We start from the raw sequence: 17542 nt of genomic DNA, 5'->3' as shown, positions 1-17542 counted from the left end.
GACCTTGACCGGACCTGTGACCTCAAAATTCAACTTTAAAGGGACCCTCCCACCTTCAAAAAAGTTAATGAATTGGCACGAAAGTGATGTCGCTCGGTTCAGGAAGAGCGAAAACGAATATCTACCAAATTTCATCGAAAAATATTCACCGGTTTTCAAGATATTCAACTTTTACTTTTGTTTACTTTTTGGAATCTCCGCTGTTCCTAGCGACTTTATTTGAAAGTGCGGCATTTGTTGCGCACAAAGCAGCATATACCACCGCGTGCTACCAACGTTTTAGTAAAAGATTTAAAAATCGTTAGATCTCCGCTGACGTCACAAATTCTAAGGGGGCATACCAATGCACTAGCCCCTTAGAATCCGAAAACTGCAAGTTTGAAATTCCATATCTCCGAATTAAAGCATTTGTCGATGCTGTGAGTGCCCAAACCGGTATTTGCAGGCCATGGCCACAAATTTGGCTATCTCAACTCAAAACTAATGTTAAGGTGGGAGTGTCCCTTTAAAGTACTCATCTGAAGCGTCTCGTCGCGCTCTTTCGTTTGCCGCCTCGTGCGTTTCGCTGCGCCTATTGGTTTCTCGAGTTATCGGCTGGGGGCGTTTAACCCCCCCCCCAACAAACGGTGGGTGGCGAAATACCCAGCAACGCCGGGTTATAATACGCCCTTGTACTAACTTCTGGACCGATTTGGGCCTCGTTTCATAAACCGAGTCCCAGTCCGTAACTTACCCCGGTTTTTGGTCTTGTATTGCAAGTGTATGTGAAGCGATAAACTTATTTCCCCTTCTCCCTTCTTTCTTGCTTACAAGCAGTGGCGGATCCAGGGGGGGGGGGCAAAATGGGCATTTGCCCCCCCCAAAGTGTATGAAACGAGGCCCTGGTCCTATCCTATCCGTAGAAATAAAGACTTTATATCTATGGTCCTATCGGTCCGCTAAGAATGAATCAATGCCCTGGAATCAATCGTCAATATCAATAAACGAAGAATTATACCTTCTAAAGTTTTTTTTTTGTTGTCGAATAATTAAAAAGTTCACTTGATGTGAAAGTGTATTTCATCAGCTCATTTGTTTCGACACATGAGCTCGTATACTATTATTGTCTGCTTTTTAGACACCCCCGATAGCCCTCTATTTGCTTACCTTGCTTCCACTACGTTTCCACTTTCCACGTGGGAGACATTTGGCGCGCGGCGCGAATACTGAGAGGTGGGGACGCACGGCGCGAGGAGGAGAAGCTTTTTTCAATAAAAAGGATTCTTTCGTTGGATGTAAGCAATGGTATGTTTGAGCGTCGTTAGTAATATTATTGTGATGAAAAATGACCATTTGAATGTGAATGATGGATTTTCACAATGAGACCATTATGAATGATTTTTTGGTCTTATTTCAGTTTTTCATATATCATGTGCATAAGGTCATTTTTCATCACTTCATCACTTTTTTCATTTATGAAAAATGACCATTTGAATGTGAATGATGGATTTTCACAATGAGACCATTATGAATGATTTTTTGGTCTTATTTCAGTTTTTCATATATCATGTGCATAAGGTCATTTTTCATCACAATAAAAAGGAATTTGTGGAAGACTGGCGAGGGTAAAGGCCATGGTGGAAGTGTATTTTGGTATGGGGTGTGGATCAAGTACATATAACTTCAAATATTTTCTCATTTTCAAATATTTTCTCATTTCTCTCAACCTAAAAATATTTGACCTACCTTTGCCTGTAATCTCTCCTAAGGCATTGCCTTCGGCACTGCGCTGCTTCGCAACGAGAAATTTCATGACGTCATTTTCCCCACAGTTGAATAGCATCATTAATATGTATTCACTCAACCTTGGTGCGCAGTGCGTGGCGGGTCGCATACGCAGTCGGCGGGGGGTACGGCGGTGACAGTAAATATTGTATTGGTGCATTTTAACTTGTTTGTGCCATGAATAACTATCAGCTATGAAATCAGGAGGTCAAAATATGTCATGTGATATACTTTTTACTATCACTTGTGGTTAGCAACGAAAGTAAAGGCTGCCGGTCCTAAAGTAAATAGATACCATCATACCTAATAATGTAAGAATATGAAAACTATCTTTTAACAGTCACTCGGACTCAATGTATGCTTTTACCAGTTAATTTTCGTTTCAAGTGACACGTGCACGAAACTAAATATTTCACTCAAAGTTTTACAATTTTTGGGATGAACGATAACCGTACCCCTGGTGACGTCATTTGTCGTTTTCCTGATTTACACAGAAGACAGTCCCCCTAGAAAAGGCCTGAATGGGGCATGATACAATGTCGGCAAAAACTTGTTTAGCTTTTGTTGCGGGTTGTATGTTGTATTACCGTAAAACGGGGTGTTAAGGGACAGTTTTTAGGTGTTTTGTTGTATAACTCAAGAAGGGTTGGAGATAGAAGCATCAAATTGTCAGCATTTTATGTGGAATTTGGTGCTTTACATGCCTGCCATGTTAAAGTTTTTAAGATTTATACCTGCATATTATTTTTTATTATTTTTCATCACTGTCCCTTAGCACCCCAATGTGGGGTGTTAAGGGACACTTATATTATTCCAAGAAATGGTCGTCAAATGCCCACAATTGGGGTGTGGAAGGACACACAATTCATTTATTGAAGTGTTTTGCATATTCAGTCACAAAACAAGCCAGGTTCATTCACCACTAATGACTTTTTTAGCCAATTACGTGTAATGCAGTTTACGCTTGTGGAAAATGTGCTAATTATAAGGTAAACAGAACCAAAAAGTACCCTTCTGTCATCAACAAAAACCCATGTTGAAGCTAGTCACTTGTCATTATGTTGCCCTCTTTGTTTTAGCCTTTTTATGATGACATCACATTTACCTACATCAGTCTCCATTGACCCATCATTGTAAAAGAGAGTGTTGAGATGTTTTGTTACATAACTTAAGATGTGTTAGAGATAAAAGCATGAACTTGCCAGCATTTTATGTGGAATTTGGTGTTTTCCATGCCTACTGAAAGAAAACTTAATGAAATTATATTTAGATATTATTTTTTTATTTTTCTTCCCTGTCCCTTAGCACCCCACATTCACCTCAAAATATGCATGTATCTGGAAAAGAGGAAGAGGATGGTGAATGAGTGGGTGGATTTGCACAAGTTTTTCAGGAAACATGTGCAATACATGTGACAATACACCTATTCATTCATTTTCCCTGTACACCCACTAGTTTATGTGGTACACACAGAGTTTTGGAGGTGTTTCAATTTTGTGAAAATGTAGCATGATTTTCAAATCCATTTTTGAACCAAATCACTTGCATGAAAAACCATACCATTTTGTCCTATGGTCAAGAGCAGAACAGTGTCAACTACCACACTGAAGTGTTTATTGAACCTTCTCAAATTAGGAAGTTAATATGCCTCAAAGTTTTTCCCATACAACTGTCCCTTAGCACCCCACTGTCCCTTAACACCCCATTTTACGGTACCTACCGTGATATTGTGAAAATATATGAAGTTATTACAAAGTTCTTTTGAAAATTAACTAGGCTTCTGTGGAAGACATCGTCAATTAGTGATCATCACCATAATATTGACATGTAAATGTCCTGCTATACCTTTCAATTTGGGCAAAACAGGTGAGTATCAGTACACCTACATTTGTTATGTTTATATCTTCAGAAAATTTCATCCATATCAATCTGTACTGCAGTGCCGGTGTCTATTTGAAAGGGTGTTTATTTTGTTATATCCTCAAAGATAATGTGCTTGCTGGTTATTCTGGATGGGTGTCGAGACAAGATATAAAACTGTTCTGATTCAGAGTTCACATTAGCATGTGTCAGCTTACTGTTTGTTCTTTTTTAATGAATATATGTCAGCAAAACAAATATACCTCATGCCAGGCCATTTAAATAGTTGGCTGGATAATTTTATACTTTCTTTGATGCTATAAAAACAAAGATACTGATGCTTTCCGAGCATCAGCTTGGTGTGCTAAGCAACTTCTCCACAGCCCTGGTTCCTGAGCCTGTCCTGGACTCCTGACTGAAAATAGTAATGCTACCTTGCATAAGGATCAGTGAACTTTCTTTGCACAATTTACACTGCACATGTTTGCTCATAACTAGCGCATTTTTAATTGAAATCCATAGGAAGCTTGAACAGTGAAAAAATAAAACAAAATCTTAACAAAATCTATGGTAAATTGAGTACGCAGCATGCACCATATCTATTTTACTCTTTTACTTGTCTTTCTTAGCCATGCAACAATGATTTAAACCTGAAAGTCGTGAAACATAGAAAATGCCACTGTCAGTGCGGAGACCTGATTCTTCTGCTTCTTTTGTTATAAAGTTGAGTCACAGCTTACGTTTATTCTGCAAGGCTTGAAGCAATCGATAGCTTTTGTACTCTTCTTTTGATAAGGTCATTATCAAAATTGACCTTAGGTCAACGGTTTAGCACCCAGAGGGCAAAAACTCCAAAAATAGCTGTTTTTACTAAATGTGTTTTTCGACAATAACTTTTGACTAAAAAAAGCCATAACATTTCTATTGCCAGAATCGTGTTCCTCTCGCCGAGACGCGTCGAATGAACTATAATTTGACCTTGAAAGGTCAGCTTGAAAATTTGACCTCATGTCAAGGTGATGACCTGATTGGAAAAGGTCATGTTGCATATCAGTCGAGGCGTCTCAACAAGACAAACACAATGAGACCATCCCCAGGGTCCTATCTCTTTCCAATCAAGAGTTATTGGCAAAAATCTGTTTGTAGCCTCAAATGACCTCGGATGACCTTTCTAGAGGCTATAAGCAAAAAAGACACCTTGGTCGTCACGGGTGGTTCAAATCATTGATTCTGAAATATTTGGACTGTTCCTATGCGTACACACGGATCTAGAGGCATTTTCATTTTCTCCGATGGCTTATAATTGCAAGGTTACGCCACTGACCTGACCTTTGGTCACGGGTATAAAAAATCCGAGATATGCAAATTGTAGGCGCCCATAACATCATGCAATCCACCAAGTTTTAAACCTTTCTGACAAACACTGCAGGCTGGACATGATTGCAAACTTTTTTAGGCTTGGTCAGTTAACTTCACCTGGTGACTTGACCTGACATGACCTGGGGTAAAAACTTTCACACATTGTCCAAAATTGATGTAGGTACAAAAGGCTTCTCCAAGCGGGTAGCGCCGCGGTTTTTTATTCACACGCAAAAAAAAAAAAACGCTACAGGGTGGTAACATATGCCCCCCCCCCCCACACACACACACTGGGGCGAAGGTTAAGAGTGCGTCGTAACACTACTCACTAGACAAGAACATCTCACTATAGCTATATCAGTATTTCAGTTTTTTTCAGGAGTGCGCGTCAAGAAGGCTGAAGATGAAGAACAAAAGCAGATGTTCGCCTTGGGTGTCATCAGCAATTGTATGTCTTTGATTTGCCACCGCAGCATAACAACCAGGAAGCATTCACTGGATGAAGAAGGGCCAGGACAATATTAAAAGGTAAGTGCGTCATGTGCCATATATTTGCTCACATCCTTTGTCACTTTGATCTTGCATATGGCTTTCCTTTTTCAAGAAGTGGCGCTGTTGTGACTCGTGAGAGACAGTCGAGTCATGCGTTGTTCTTTTGTCCCTCACAATGGATGCATCTTGGTCTTGAGAGAGCAATCACCCTCATGCGTTTTGTCACTACACTTGAGGCACAATGTTTCAGTATGACACCTCACCCAAATATGCCAAGCATTACCATAGTTTAGGCACTGGCGGATCCAGACTTGCGTTTTTTTTGGGGGGGGGGGGGGCAACTCATGCAGGAGCCAAACCTAGGGTACCCCCAAATCCTGTTTTCTCATCGGATTTAGGCCACTTATTTTTCGTCACAGCCCTGACACTATGAATATTTTTTTTTTAACTAAAAATAAAAATATATAAATGGTAGCCCACCCGACCCATGCCTTTATATTACTTTGTAAACACTTACCATTACTTTTGTCGACCAGTTAACCCGCTTCGAATCAGTGCTTGGGTCCCTTTGCGGGCCGGGAGGTGGTAAAATGGGAGGTCTAACTCGGCTCCTGGGCCAGGCACTGATTGAACTGTGCTTCATTATCGCTTGGGGGAGGGGGCAAACGGGCCACTTTAGGCCTCTGGGAAGGGGGCATGGCCCTAAATGCCCCCTCCCTGGATCCGCCAGTGTAAGAGACCATTGGAGCTGCAGTTGAGTAGCTCAGACGTCAGGGTACGTCCTCAGATGTATAGGACTCGCATGGAGACCTCTTATGCTATAGTGGACTGAAAGGACCCAAAGGAGCCTGTCTAGGGCTCCCAGAGATAGACGTGGGCCCTCAGGAGCCCGCCAGAGCCCCCAATGAGGGATAAGTGAGGGATACCAAGTGCCTGCAATTGCATATTGCATAAGCCATAACGCCATTACAAATCAATATAATATGTACCAGTGGCAGATCCAAGGGGGACCACATGGGTCATGACCCCCCTTGGTGCCCCGGGGGCACCACAGGCCTGTCAGGGGCACCACCGGCCTAGCAGGGGCACCACCAGCCCGCCAGGGGCACCACAGGCCTAACAAGGGCACCACGGGCCTGTGAGGGGCCCCACAGGCTTGTCAGGGGCACCCCAGGTCTGTCAGGGACACCAGAGACCTGCCAGGGGCGCCGCCGGCCTCGCAGGGGCACCATGGGCCTGTCAGGGGCACCAGAGGCCTAGCAGGGGTACCACAGGCCTTACAGGGGCACCTTGGGCCTGTCAGGGGCACCACAGTCCTGTCAGGACCAGACTTGTAAACGACTCAAATTTTTTTTGAGTCGATTCTTTGTTTTGAGTCTGGAAATTTGAATCGATTCATCAAACGACTCATGATGTTAAATTTAATTGATTCGAATCAACTCATGACTCATCAAGTTCCTCGATAAAATGATTCGAATCAACTCATGACTCAAGCAACTAGCCAACGGAATGATTCGAATCAACTCATGACTCACACATTTTGATGAATCGATTCAAATCAACTCATGACTCACACGACATTTTTATTGAACTTATTTCATTCAACCCATGACTCACTATAGGCATTTGTTGATTATTTGACTCAAAGCTATGATAAAATGAATATGCCGCATACCACAATTGTATTAAGCAGCATAGTAGCCTTGACCAAAGATTCAAGCAGCTACCTAGTAGGACTAGGCACATAGGTACCTACCTTACACCTATCTATCTTCAACACTCATCAGTCAACAGTGCAATGTCAGATAAATTTGTAAGTAACTCTGAGAGACAATTATAATATAAGTAAGGACTAAGGAGTAGACCTATCTCTTATTATTACCTAGAAACCAGTCTGCAAAACGTGGCAGGGTTCGACGAGATCTCGTCGGGGCAGACACAGTGGGGCAGGAGCAGGAATCGGGGCAGCTTTTGAGAAGTCGGGGCACAGTTGGGCGATTCCGGGGCAGACAGTTTGCAGTCGGGGTGGACCGGGGCGGGGCACACGGTACCGGGAGAATGAAAATAATAAAGAAACGGAGTATTGTTGAAACGCGCGAGAAAAAGTGGGCTGCGCCACAATCGTCGCTAAAGCGCAGAAACTGTCATTTAAAACTGCTGCCATATTCAAACTTCCCTTCATCAGGGCTATGAATGTTTTACGCGCCGTGTTTCGCATTAGCAACCAAGGAAAGGTGCTCCCGGAGCTAACTCCTTTCTAGCCTAACCAAATCGAATCAAATCAAATCAAACCAAACCATACCTAGCCTAATCGAACACTCATAAATGTGCCGTATAACCCTCACATAGTTGCCGTCCGGCCAAATGATGCCGCGAACACGCGACCGGCGACCTACAGATTACGAGACTAGCACACTCGGCTCGGCACACTTGAAACCAAGCCATCAAGCTAGCTGATCACCGTCGAGACTCGAGACAAGGTGTAATTTCAGTTTTTCAATTATGCATTGCGGGCTGGGGCATTGTCCGGGTAGCGCCTATCTTTTGTTGCAAAAACAAAATGCGCCCTCGCTCCAGATTGATTTGCTGTTGCCATGGCAACATGAGGCAGTTTTGCACCCTAACTGCCCCCGTGTTCGATGTCTCTCGGACGACGAAGATTCTACGTCGTCTGGCCAATCCCGTTCAAGGTCAGCGGGGGCTCGGCTGCGGTTATGGAACGTGATTGGTCGGACGACGTAGAATCTACGTCGTTGAGCAGATCCTTTCGTAAAAAAATTGTTTAGAGTTTCAACCGCGACCGATTTCAGCATTTGCACGGGTAATGTATTAATATGTGTGGTTTTTATGCCATATATAGGTAGTTCATTTAGGTTAGGGCATAATCTAACCTGCCCCGAGTAGATGCCCCATTTGGGGCAGAAATTGGGCTGCCCGGAAGTCAAATGCCCCATTTGGGGCAGGATTCCGGCTGCCCCAAACACCTCGTCGAGCTGGCTGCCACGTTTTGCAGACTGGCCTAGAAAGTCTTATTTGAAAATTCAAAAGCACAAGTTCCGAGAGGCATTCATGTTTTTTTAATCAAACTTTTTCTACATGATAATGAGACAAATGTTACTACTTCTTACTTATCAGATAAAATTATTCAAACAGTACAACCTCAAAAATAGGATTAATCCCACCTGTGAAACATTCAGCATCCATCAGCAGGGACTCCATGGGCCACGACAACGAGGAGGAAATGACCTTGCATGAGTGGCTCAGGCCTCAGAATCAGATATGATCTTGAGTTGAGACTCATTGAAAGTAGTTAATGTAGGTATACAATATACATTCTCCAAACGGCACCTAGTTTAGCAGTGCCAACTGGCTGCCAGCTAGATAGAGCCCATTCGTCACTTTCTATAGATGGCCTTGCACTTACCATTTATGTTGGCTCAACGTTGAGATTAAAATGAAGGAATATAAAAAAAAATATTGTTAGTCTACAATTTTAGATTAAAAATGACGTCATTGCATATTAATCGATATCAGGAGCACCGGAGCACTGACCAAGTGGCTCTTTTGGTAAAAATAAATTGTCATTGGTGCGCCATTAATGTAGTTTTCTTAAACTTTCACATTCTATTCTCGAATTCATGACGTCACTCATAGTACATATTTTAGGCGAATGGAGATCGCTGAGGAAATATTTCAAAGCCGCTCCTTTACATTATTCTGAAGATTTTATGATGTCATAAAACAAGTTTCTCTTTAAACTTATATTTCATGGAAAAATGTGCATTTTGTGCCGTGGTTTATTTGCAGTTGAGCATCGCAATTTTGCGGTTTATAGGTGAGTTTATTTATATTATAGCATAGCCTATAGGTAGTTTATAGGCTATAGAGGTAGTTTGGGCGTATTTGACTCTATAGACGCCCAAACTCTTATGCTGTTGATTGATTATTGGGACCAAATTGAGACTGGGAGAAGGGGAGGCAGCCGCAGGTGTCAATTCTGACTTCTGACATGTAAAATGTAGGTACCTAGGTAGTGTAGCAGGCACTTGGTTTGGTAAGACTAAGTACCTACCAACTGCCAAATGCTTTTGGCTCATTAGGCGCCTGTGCCTGAGCCTCTGAGGCTCTTGTAAGTCTGAAATATGGAGTTAAGTGATGGCTAAAGCTGAGGGGGTGATCTAGCATTGATTATTAGGGTGTTGATGGTGACTTGTAAACGACTCAAATTTTTTTTTGAGTCGATTCTTTGTTTGAGTCTGAAAATTTGAATCGATTCATCAAATGACTCATGATGTTAAATTTAATTGATTCGAATCAACTCATGACTCATCAAGTTCCTCGATGAAGTGATTCGAATCAACTCATGACTCATCGAAAAACGGTTTGATTCTGAGTCGATTCACGAATCAACTCAGAGTCGTTTACAAGTCTGGTCAGGACCCAGGGGCACCAGCGGCCTAGCAGGGGCACCACAGGCCTGCCAGGGGCACCACCGGTCTAGCAGGGGCACCACCGGCCTCGCAGGGGCACCATGGGCCTGTCAGGGGCCCCACCGACCTCGCAGGGGCACCACCGGCCTCGCAGGCATCACGGCATCACGCAAGGGCACCTTGGGCCTGTCGGGGGCATCACGGGCCTGTTGGGGGCACTTTAGGCTTGTCAGGGGCACCACAGTCCTGTCAGGTCCCAGGGGCATCAGCAGCCTAGCAGGGGCACCCTAGGCCCGCCAGAGGCACCACAGGCCTGCCAGGGTCCAGGGGCACCACAGACCTACCAAGGGCACCACGGGTCTGTCAGGGGCACCTCAGGCTCCCGTGCCCCCCCCCCCCGGATCCGCCAGTGATGCCACACCACGCGAAACACCGCCAACTCCCAGCTACCGCGCCATAAACACGTGCCAACAAGTCTTTTTTGAAGGTCGACTCCACTCGCGCAACTTTTGACTGACCCTCACTGCTACCATATTGCTTCCATATTATGCTGTGGAAAGCTTTACTTCACCAAGTGGCTAAAAACCTCCATCAAGGTATATTTTCTTAGCAATTTTTCTTACGTTTTGGGGGGGGGGGGCAAACAGGCCACTTTAGGCCTTTGGGGGGGGGGGCATGGCCCCCGTGGCCCCCCTGGATCCGCCAGTGAGTTTAGGGCTCACAAAGCATCTTACAAGAGTGTTTGGGATGTGTAGTCTGACCTGATACTCTACATCATTCATCGTGCTCGACTTAGTCAAGTTCAATCTTTGTTGGGGAGGTCAGTTGGTTGAGGGTTAGGAGGATGGTTTTGTGTGTGGTTCCCCACTTTCTTGGTAACCCTTCTGTCGGCAGCCACAATAAGGCGATGCAAATCTGAATTCAGAATGCAGGCTTAGCTACTGTACAGGGTGTTGCAGGTAAATTGGTTGGGACTAAGTTCATGACCTTACAAAAAAATTGCTATGCGGAGGAACATCATGGAAATTTGACATAATATAATTTCAACAATTGTTTTTCATTTGATATTGAAATTTTAATCCTAACATATCGCGCAGTCATGGAGCAGTGTCGGAGGGAAACGATTGGTGAGTTAGTTCGCGCCGGACAGAGCGCGAAGGACATAATAAGTTTAACCGGGTACCCAAAGTCTACCGTGTACCGAACTATCGCGACTGTAGGAGCTGGAGGGGATGTCGCTCGACGTTCTCACACACCTCGCAGTGACCGAAAACGGACACCAACATTCCTGAGCGGCTTGAAACGCTCGATACAGGCCAAACCGAGGACCTCGATGAACAAGCTTGCGCGTGCCCGTCACGTGAGCAAGAGCACCATCAGCAGAGCCGTGAGAGAGGACCTCGGGATGAAGTCGTTTACCAGAAAACGACGAAGCCTCCTGACCGAACCAGCAAGGGCGATGCGAAGGGAGAGGGCACCGAAGGTCCTCAGTCTCCTCAAGCACCTCGGGAGTGACGTCAGGGTATTTGTCGATGAGAAAAAGTTCATCGTAGAAGAGGTCGCCAACCGCCGGAACTCGCCGGCTATCGCCTACAGCCCTGATGAAGTGGCTCCCGTGATGAAAGGCAAAAATCCGGCATCAGTGATGGTATTCGGGGCCGTCGCAAGTGATGGCCGCATAATGCCGCCCCATTTCATACCTGCTGGTGTGATGATCGACACTGACGCGTATTTGACCATCCTGAAGGAGTCTCTCATCCCCTGGATGATGAAATACTATGACCTGAGCAAAGTCATGCTGGTGCAAGACTCCGCCCCAGCACATGCTTCCCAGAGGGTGCAGGATTTCCTGAGCCAGAGGATCCCCCTTCATGTACCCAAGGACATATGGCCCTCCAACTCGCCTGACTTGAATCCATGCGACTTCTGGATGTGGGGCGTGGTAGAACAAAAGTCCAACTCGACCACTCATGCCAACGTTTCTGACCTGAAGAAGGCCATCAGGAAGGCAGTCAGCACCATTGACCAGGACGAGGCCCGGCGCGCGTGCTCCGCTTTCCGGCGCCGTCTCGAGAGGGTGCGGGACGCCGACGGCGGTCACATCGAGTGACAAGGCTGTGCGTACATGACACAATACACGTGCGAAGTTTCAACTTTCTATGTTTTCATTCACCGTATTAATAGCATGTTGAAATTAGGTCTGAAAATTCCCAATTTACCTGCAACACCCTGTATGTTTTGGTTTGTATATTTGAGTCATTATCTGTTAAAATATTCACAAGTTATGCTTTTTTTTTGGTTAAATTATGGTAGGTATAGATCAATGAAATAGACCATAGGCTATACAGACATGCCTGTAGTTTTTTTTTGGTTGTTGAAATACTATGAACAGTATTTTCTTTTATACCTACTGCATCCTGTCATACCTACAATTATAAGCAAATGCAGGGTCCTGTAAGTCTAGTTAATCTCAGCAAAATTTAATGCCCCAGGCGATAGATACATAATGCCATTGCTAACATGATCCACAGAGTGAGGTGAGTCTCATACCTACCTGAATAGGTAACTTTTAAAAATAAACTGAAGGACGAAAAAAACTGGCAGTTGTTTTCCCCATTCTGTTTAAGTCTGAATATCAGTCTTAGGATTAGCAACACATTTACAAATAGCTTCTGTGAAAAATGTTTGTTGTGTATTGGATTAATACCCGCGCATAACAAGCGAAAACAAGACAATGCTAATGCATTGTCTTGTTTTCGCTTGTTATGCACAGACTAATGCATTGCACATTCACATTGCACATCAATAGTCAATCCTGAGACACATCATACAACCAGCTTGAAATAGCTGAAATGGCAACATACGAGTATACAATACAGGGTGTCTCAAAAGTTCGTTGACAGGTACCAGCCATGCTTTTTTGTCAATAATTCTAAATCAACAATTAATGGTCGAAATTTTGCATGGGCATTCGTAACAACCTTCCTCAAGCAGTCTCATTGTTTTCAAGCGCATTCGACCCTTCATGCGCGCACAAAAAGGGCTCATCTCTGACCATGGGTCAGACATGAAAATGGAGGTCGCAAAATCGGGTCGGCTGAGAAACTCTATTATTTCAGAAGTAATGGGAATGGTTAAGTCGGAAATAACCCATGGCAAACTGTCGGCGAGGATGAGTACAACATGATGATCATCGAATAAAAACGGCGGCTAAAATTTTTGAAGGACAAAACCATGCGAGACTAACAGCGTTTTGAACGACCCTCGTACGGCAGCAGACTCGTGCTCCGGAAAGCAGCTGAAAATGAAGTCATAACTATTGAAAACTGACAAGAAGCTCACAGACAGAGGTTAACCAGTTCAAAAATTGCAGGTCATTGTAAAATAAAGACAAAGTATCATTTGAAATTGTTTATAATATCTATAACGCTAAATTTTGGGGACAAATAACACGAAAATCGTCAATGCCAAGGACAACTGACCCTCCAAAAGTGTCAATTAATGTAAATTTTTATCCTACGAAGTTTCAAGAGGCAGATCTGGAGCGAATAGCTTTCTTTTAGACACAAAATCCCGACAAAACCGCACGATGGACAGGTTTTGGCCGTTTACAAAGCAGAACCTCTTCTGAGGAAAACACTCCGCAACTCAGCGAAGGTCTTGTCATGGGGAATTATGAGCGTTTGGGATTTGCAAAATTTGCACAACGTGTCTAAGAAACAGATGGCCGACACATTCTTCTACGATATGCTGCGAAAAGTTCGCCTCTGGCACTTCCCATTTGTGAAGGGGGTTGTTTTGAAAAGGAAAATGGTGCTTGTGAGGTCGGTGCCAGTCATTCATGAAGGAGTTAGCGCCAGAGAAGACCTACAAAATACTCACGGATGGTGTCGATGCAAGCTGTCGGCTTTCAGGGAGAAGCGGATGTTGCCGGGGAGCTCGTCAAACCTAAATCTGACGCAGAAACTGGAGGGGAATCCCCTACAAGAGCTTGAAAGCTGGTAACCTTTTATCAGCCTCCGGCAGCTGACGGAGCGACGAAAATCGGTATGGACAATTTTTTTTTTGGAGATACTGTTCGGAACACGCATTCACCGGCAAACACCTCGGTTCACTTAATCGATATATTTACAATGATCGTAAGAACACGTCAACTCGATCCGCAGTCACCCCCGATTGTCCTATCGGACCTCTAGTTAGCTTTCCCTCCTCGCCGCCGCTCCGGAGTTCCAACCGCCGAGCGCACCGCTCAGCGTCCCCCCGCCGCCGGCGGCGCGCCGCCTTATATAGGCCCACGATCCGGGCCGGAGCCCGGCAGCCAATCAGCGGCCGCCGCAGCCGCCGCGTCATCGCCGCGCGGCAGAGCTGCAGGTTTTGCGGCCGGCGCCCGCCGCCGGCCGCCGGGCGGCCGGGCGGCCGTGCGTTGCTCCCCAACACACACCCCCCCCTACACACAGGAGAGGAGCACGGCCGCTCACTCGGCCGCCCCGACGACGACCCCCAAGCACCGGGCCAACACCACTGGAGACGACCACGGGCTCATACTTGGTTCGATGATCCCGTCGCGAAGCATCTGTTCCTTCTGGCGCTCGATCTGTGCACGGACCGACACCGGGATTCGGCGAGGCGGCTGCCTGATCGGCCGAGCATCGCCTGTGTCGATCTGGTGTTCGACGAGGTGCGTGTGTCCGATGTCGCCGTCGTGACGGCTGAAGATGTCTTTGTACTCGGTGAGCAGCTTCTGTAGTCGCGTCTTGCCGGACGGGGAGAGGTCACACTCGCTGAGGTCTACATCGGGGTGCTCTCCCGCACTCCCACACTCGTCCGTGTCCGGCTCCCCATCCTCCGCGACCGCGTTGACCCGGGCCTCTTGTCCCTCACACAGCTCGAACTCCCCATCAGGGACAGGGGAGAACGCGAAGAACGTGCCCACGTCACTGCCCCTCAGCAGTGTTGCCTCTTCGAAGCCTGGATTGGTGAGTTGGACGGGCACACAGCCACCTGCTGCGATCCTCACGACCTCACGCGGCATCAGCAGGTCCTCTCTCGTTAAGGTGCCGCTGGGTTCGATGACGCCCTCGCCTTCCAACAGTGGCACCGGCCGCCCCGTTAGGCTCAACAGACGGGCGGAGACGCACATTGCTGACCTGGGAGGAACTACCACCGTCTGCGTGAGCATGACCCGTGCGCGCTGCGGCCTCACTTCTGTGTAGTACGGTAGGGGGAGCGTCAAGCTTCCGAGCCTGATGACTCCGTTCTCGTCGTCGATAACTGTTTTCTCGCGGCAGCAGAAGTCTCTTCCGAGCACCATATCATACAGCAGGCCCCCAACAATCTCCACTTCCGGGCAGACGACTATCTTATCTCGTATCTCGAGCCCCAAATTACGCACCACTCCCAGCATCTGCAGCTCGTTACCTCCGGCCCCCTTTGCGAGCCGGGTGCTTGGTGAGGACTGGAGGTGCAAACTTCCCCTGATCGTGTCCCAGAAATCCCCCCTCATCATGGAAAAGTCGGCCCCGGTATCCACCAGAGCCCAAGCCTGGTGACCCGCGACCCGCACCTCTACGGCTGACGCCGTCAACCCCGCGCTGTGGGACTCTGATGGATTACGTACCGGTACTGGCCCCGTCGCACCGGTACTTACTCGTTTCCCTGTGGCTGACCCACCGCAGCTACGTGAGTGTCCCTATGCATGACCGCGGGTGTGGGAGGGCACCCTTGTCCCTGACGTGCGGGCTGCCCCGCGGCGGGTGTACCGTATGGGGCAGGTGGGTAACCCACCCTCCGCTGCCCTTCACGGTCGCGCCCCGCTGCCTGTGTATCTCCCCGCTGCCAGTGTCCCGTGTGTGTGGCGGGGCCCTCCATCGACGGGATATCAGGCGTGCCTATGGCTGCAGTCGCGGGGGCAGGCGGGCACCCCGCCCATCGCTGTCCCCCACAGCTGCACCCGGGACAGAACGGCGCCCATCCGCCGGCCTCCTCAGGCGGACCACGGGGGCGTTCCGCCCACTCCAGGCCCGCCTGCTGGTAACCGGGTGGAAAGGGCCGCCCCGCCCGCTCGTTGGCCTGCGCCTGCCGCGCCGGACAGTTGCGGATCAGGTGGTCCGGGCTATTGCAATGGAAACAGCGTCGCCCCGGGCCCTGCCTGTTCGGGTTCGGTCGCCCTCGTTGGGGGTTCCTCGCCCCCGCCCCGTGCCCCGTTGTGTCGAGGCGCTGCAGGGCGCGCTGCAGGTCCCCTATGCCCCTCTCCAGCGCGTCTAGGCGATCTGTGCCCGGTGCGTCCCGGTCTCGGACTGCCAACGCCTCACCGCTCTCGTTGGGAGGGCGCATCGCTCGGAGTGCGTCCTGCTGTTGTTGGAATTTAGCGGCGACATCCATGGCCTCCATGAGGCTGGCCGGGTCCTTTGTCAGCACCCGCATCCGCAGCTGTTCGTCGCGGAGGCCGCACACGAAGCGGCTGACGATAGTCGCCTCCACGGACGGGTCACCGGCTGCCGCCCCCGGGTACGCCTCCCGGCTGGCCTGGCGCACCCTGTCCGCGAAGTCGCGAGTCGCCTCGCCGGGCTGCTGTCGGATGCTCGCCAGTTCAGCTTGTGCCTGCATTGCGTTCTTTGCCGTGCCAAAGCGGGCTTCCAATGCGGCTACTGTTTGTTGGAGATTTCCTTGGACATCCTCTGACAGCGAGGCGAAGTAATCCAGGGCGCCGCCCTGCAGAAGGCTGAGCAGGCCCTGCAGCCGTTTTTCTTCGGGAAACGCAGCCGTCTTTGCCCGGAATCGTCGGTACCATTGACCCCATGCCTGTCTGTTCTCCCCCGTGAAATTTTCAAAGTTAGTCAAAAGTAGGAATTCTCTCTCCATCTTACGTTGCTGTACCAAGGCCAATTAAAATGAATTAGATTGAAATTTACTTTAGGGATGATGCAAGCCAATGAATGCGCGTCCGCTTGTTTCCGAACAGTCCTACCGACCGCGCCAGTTGTTCGGAACACGCATTCACCGGCAAACACCTCGGTTCACTTAATCGATATATTTACAATGATCGTAAGAACACGTCAACTCGATCCGCAGTCACCCCCGATTGTCCTATCGGACCTCTAGTTAGCTTTCCCTCCTCGCCGCCGCTCCGGAGTTCCAACCGCCGAGCGCACCGCTCAGCGCAAGGCCCTATATACCAGGTAGGTTCATTAGGGAATTTTTTACGTTCCCCCTACCGGCCCCGGATGACGTCACTGGGGTGCTCCCGCCGCGGCCGGCCTATGTTTAGAGCATTACTACGAACTTTCCGGTGGCATTTTTTCGTGTTATAACGCCCAAAAAGCTATCGCGAGCACTTTTCGCACTAGAAATTGAAAATATGTCGCATTTTAAAGTGAGTAATAGTGATATAAGGTCACGTCCAGGAAAAGCGGGCCGAAACCAGCGAGGCTTGTATGGGTCCCAGGGCGAAGGGTTATGGAGTCGGGACCGGACTTTGATCGGAGTCGAACTGGAGCCGGAATCGGAGTCGGAGTCGTTTTTGGAAGCCGGAGCCGGAGTTAGAGTCGAAGTCACCAAAAATTCATCGGTTCCGCAGACTGCGGAGGTGCAGGGCTGCCCGGAGTCTGAGTCGGAATCGGTCAGAATAGACAGTTCTG

At 47.8% G+C, this 17542-nt stretch overlaps 1 protein-coding gene across 6 annotated transcripts in view; it reads left to right on the top strand.

Annotated features, from left to right (window-relative positions):
- Window positions 1-936: 936 nt before the first annotated feature.
- LOC122371194 (glycosyltransferase-like domain-containing protein 1) overlaps window positions 937-17542 on the top strand; it is an 82039-nt gene continuing 65433 nt past the window's right edge. Inside the window, exons 1-2 of one of the 6 annotated variants that reach the window (XM_043347344.1) lie at window positions 937-1284; window positions 5363-5511. The gene's annotated coding sequence lies outside the window, so the exon portion shown is untranslated. Of the gene's footprint in view, window positions 1285-5352; window positions 5512-17542 lie in introns of all 6 variants that reach the window. The other 5 variants (XM_043347342.1, XM_043347341.1, XM_043347340.1 and 2 more) reach the window with 5 other exon arrangements.

Source organism: Amphibalanus amphitrite, unplaced genomic scaffold (genome assembly GCF_019059575.1).
Source record: "Amphibalanus amphitrite isolate SeventyFive unplaced genomic scaffold, NRLGWU_Aamphi_draft 001214F_arrow, whole genome shotgun sequence".
NCBI classification, from domain to species: Eukaryota; Metazoa; Arthropoda; class Thecostraca; order Balanomorpha; family Balanidae; genus Amphibalanus; species Amphibalanus amphitrite.
Note: the sequence above shows the minus strand (reverse complement) of the source record. Positions and strands in the feature narration are given on the sequence as shown.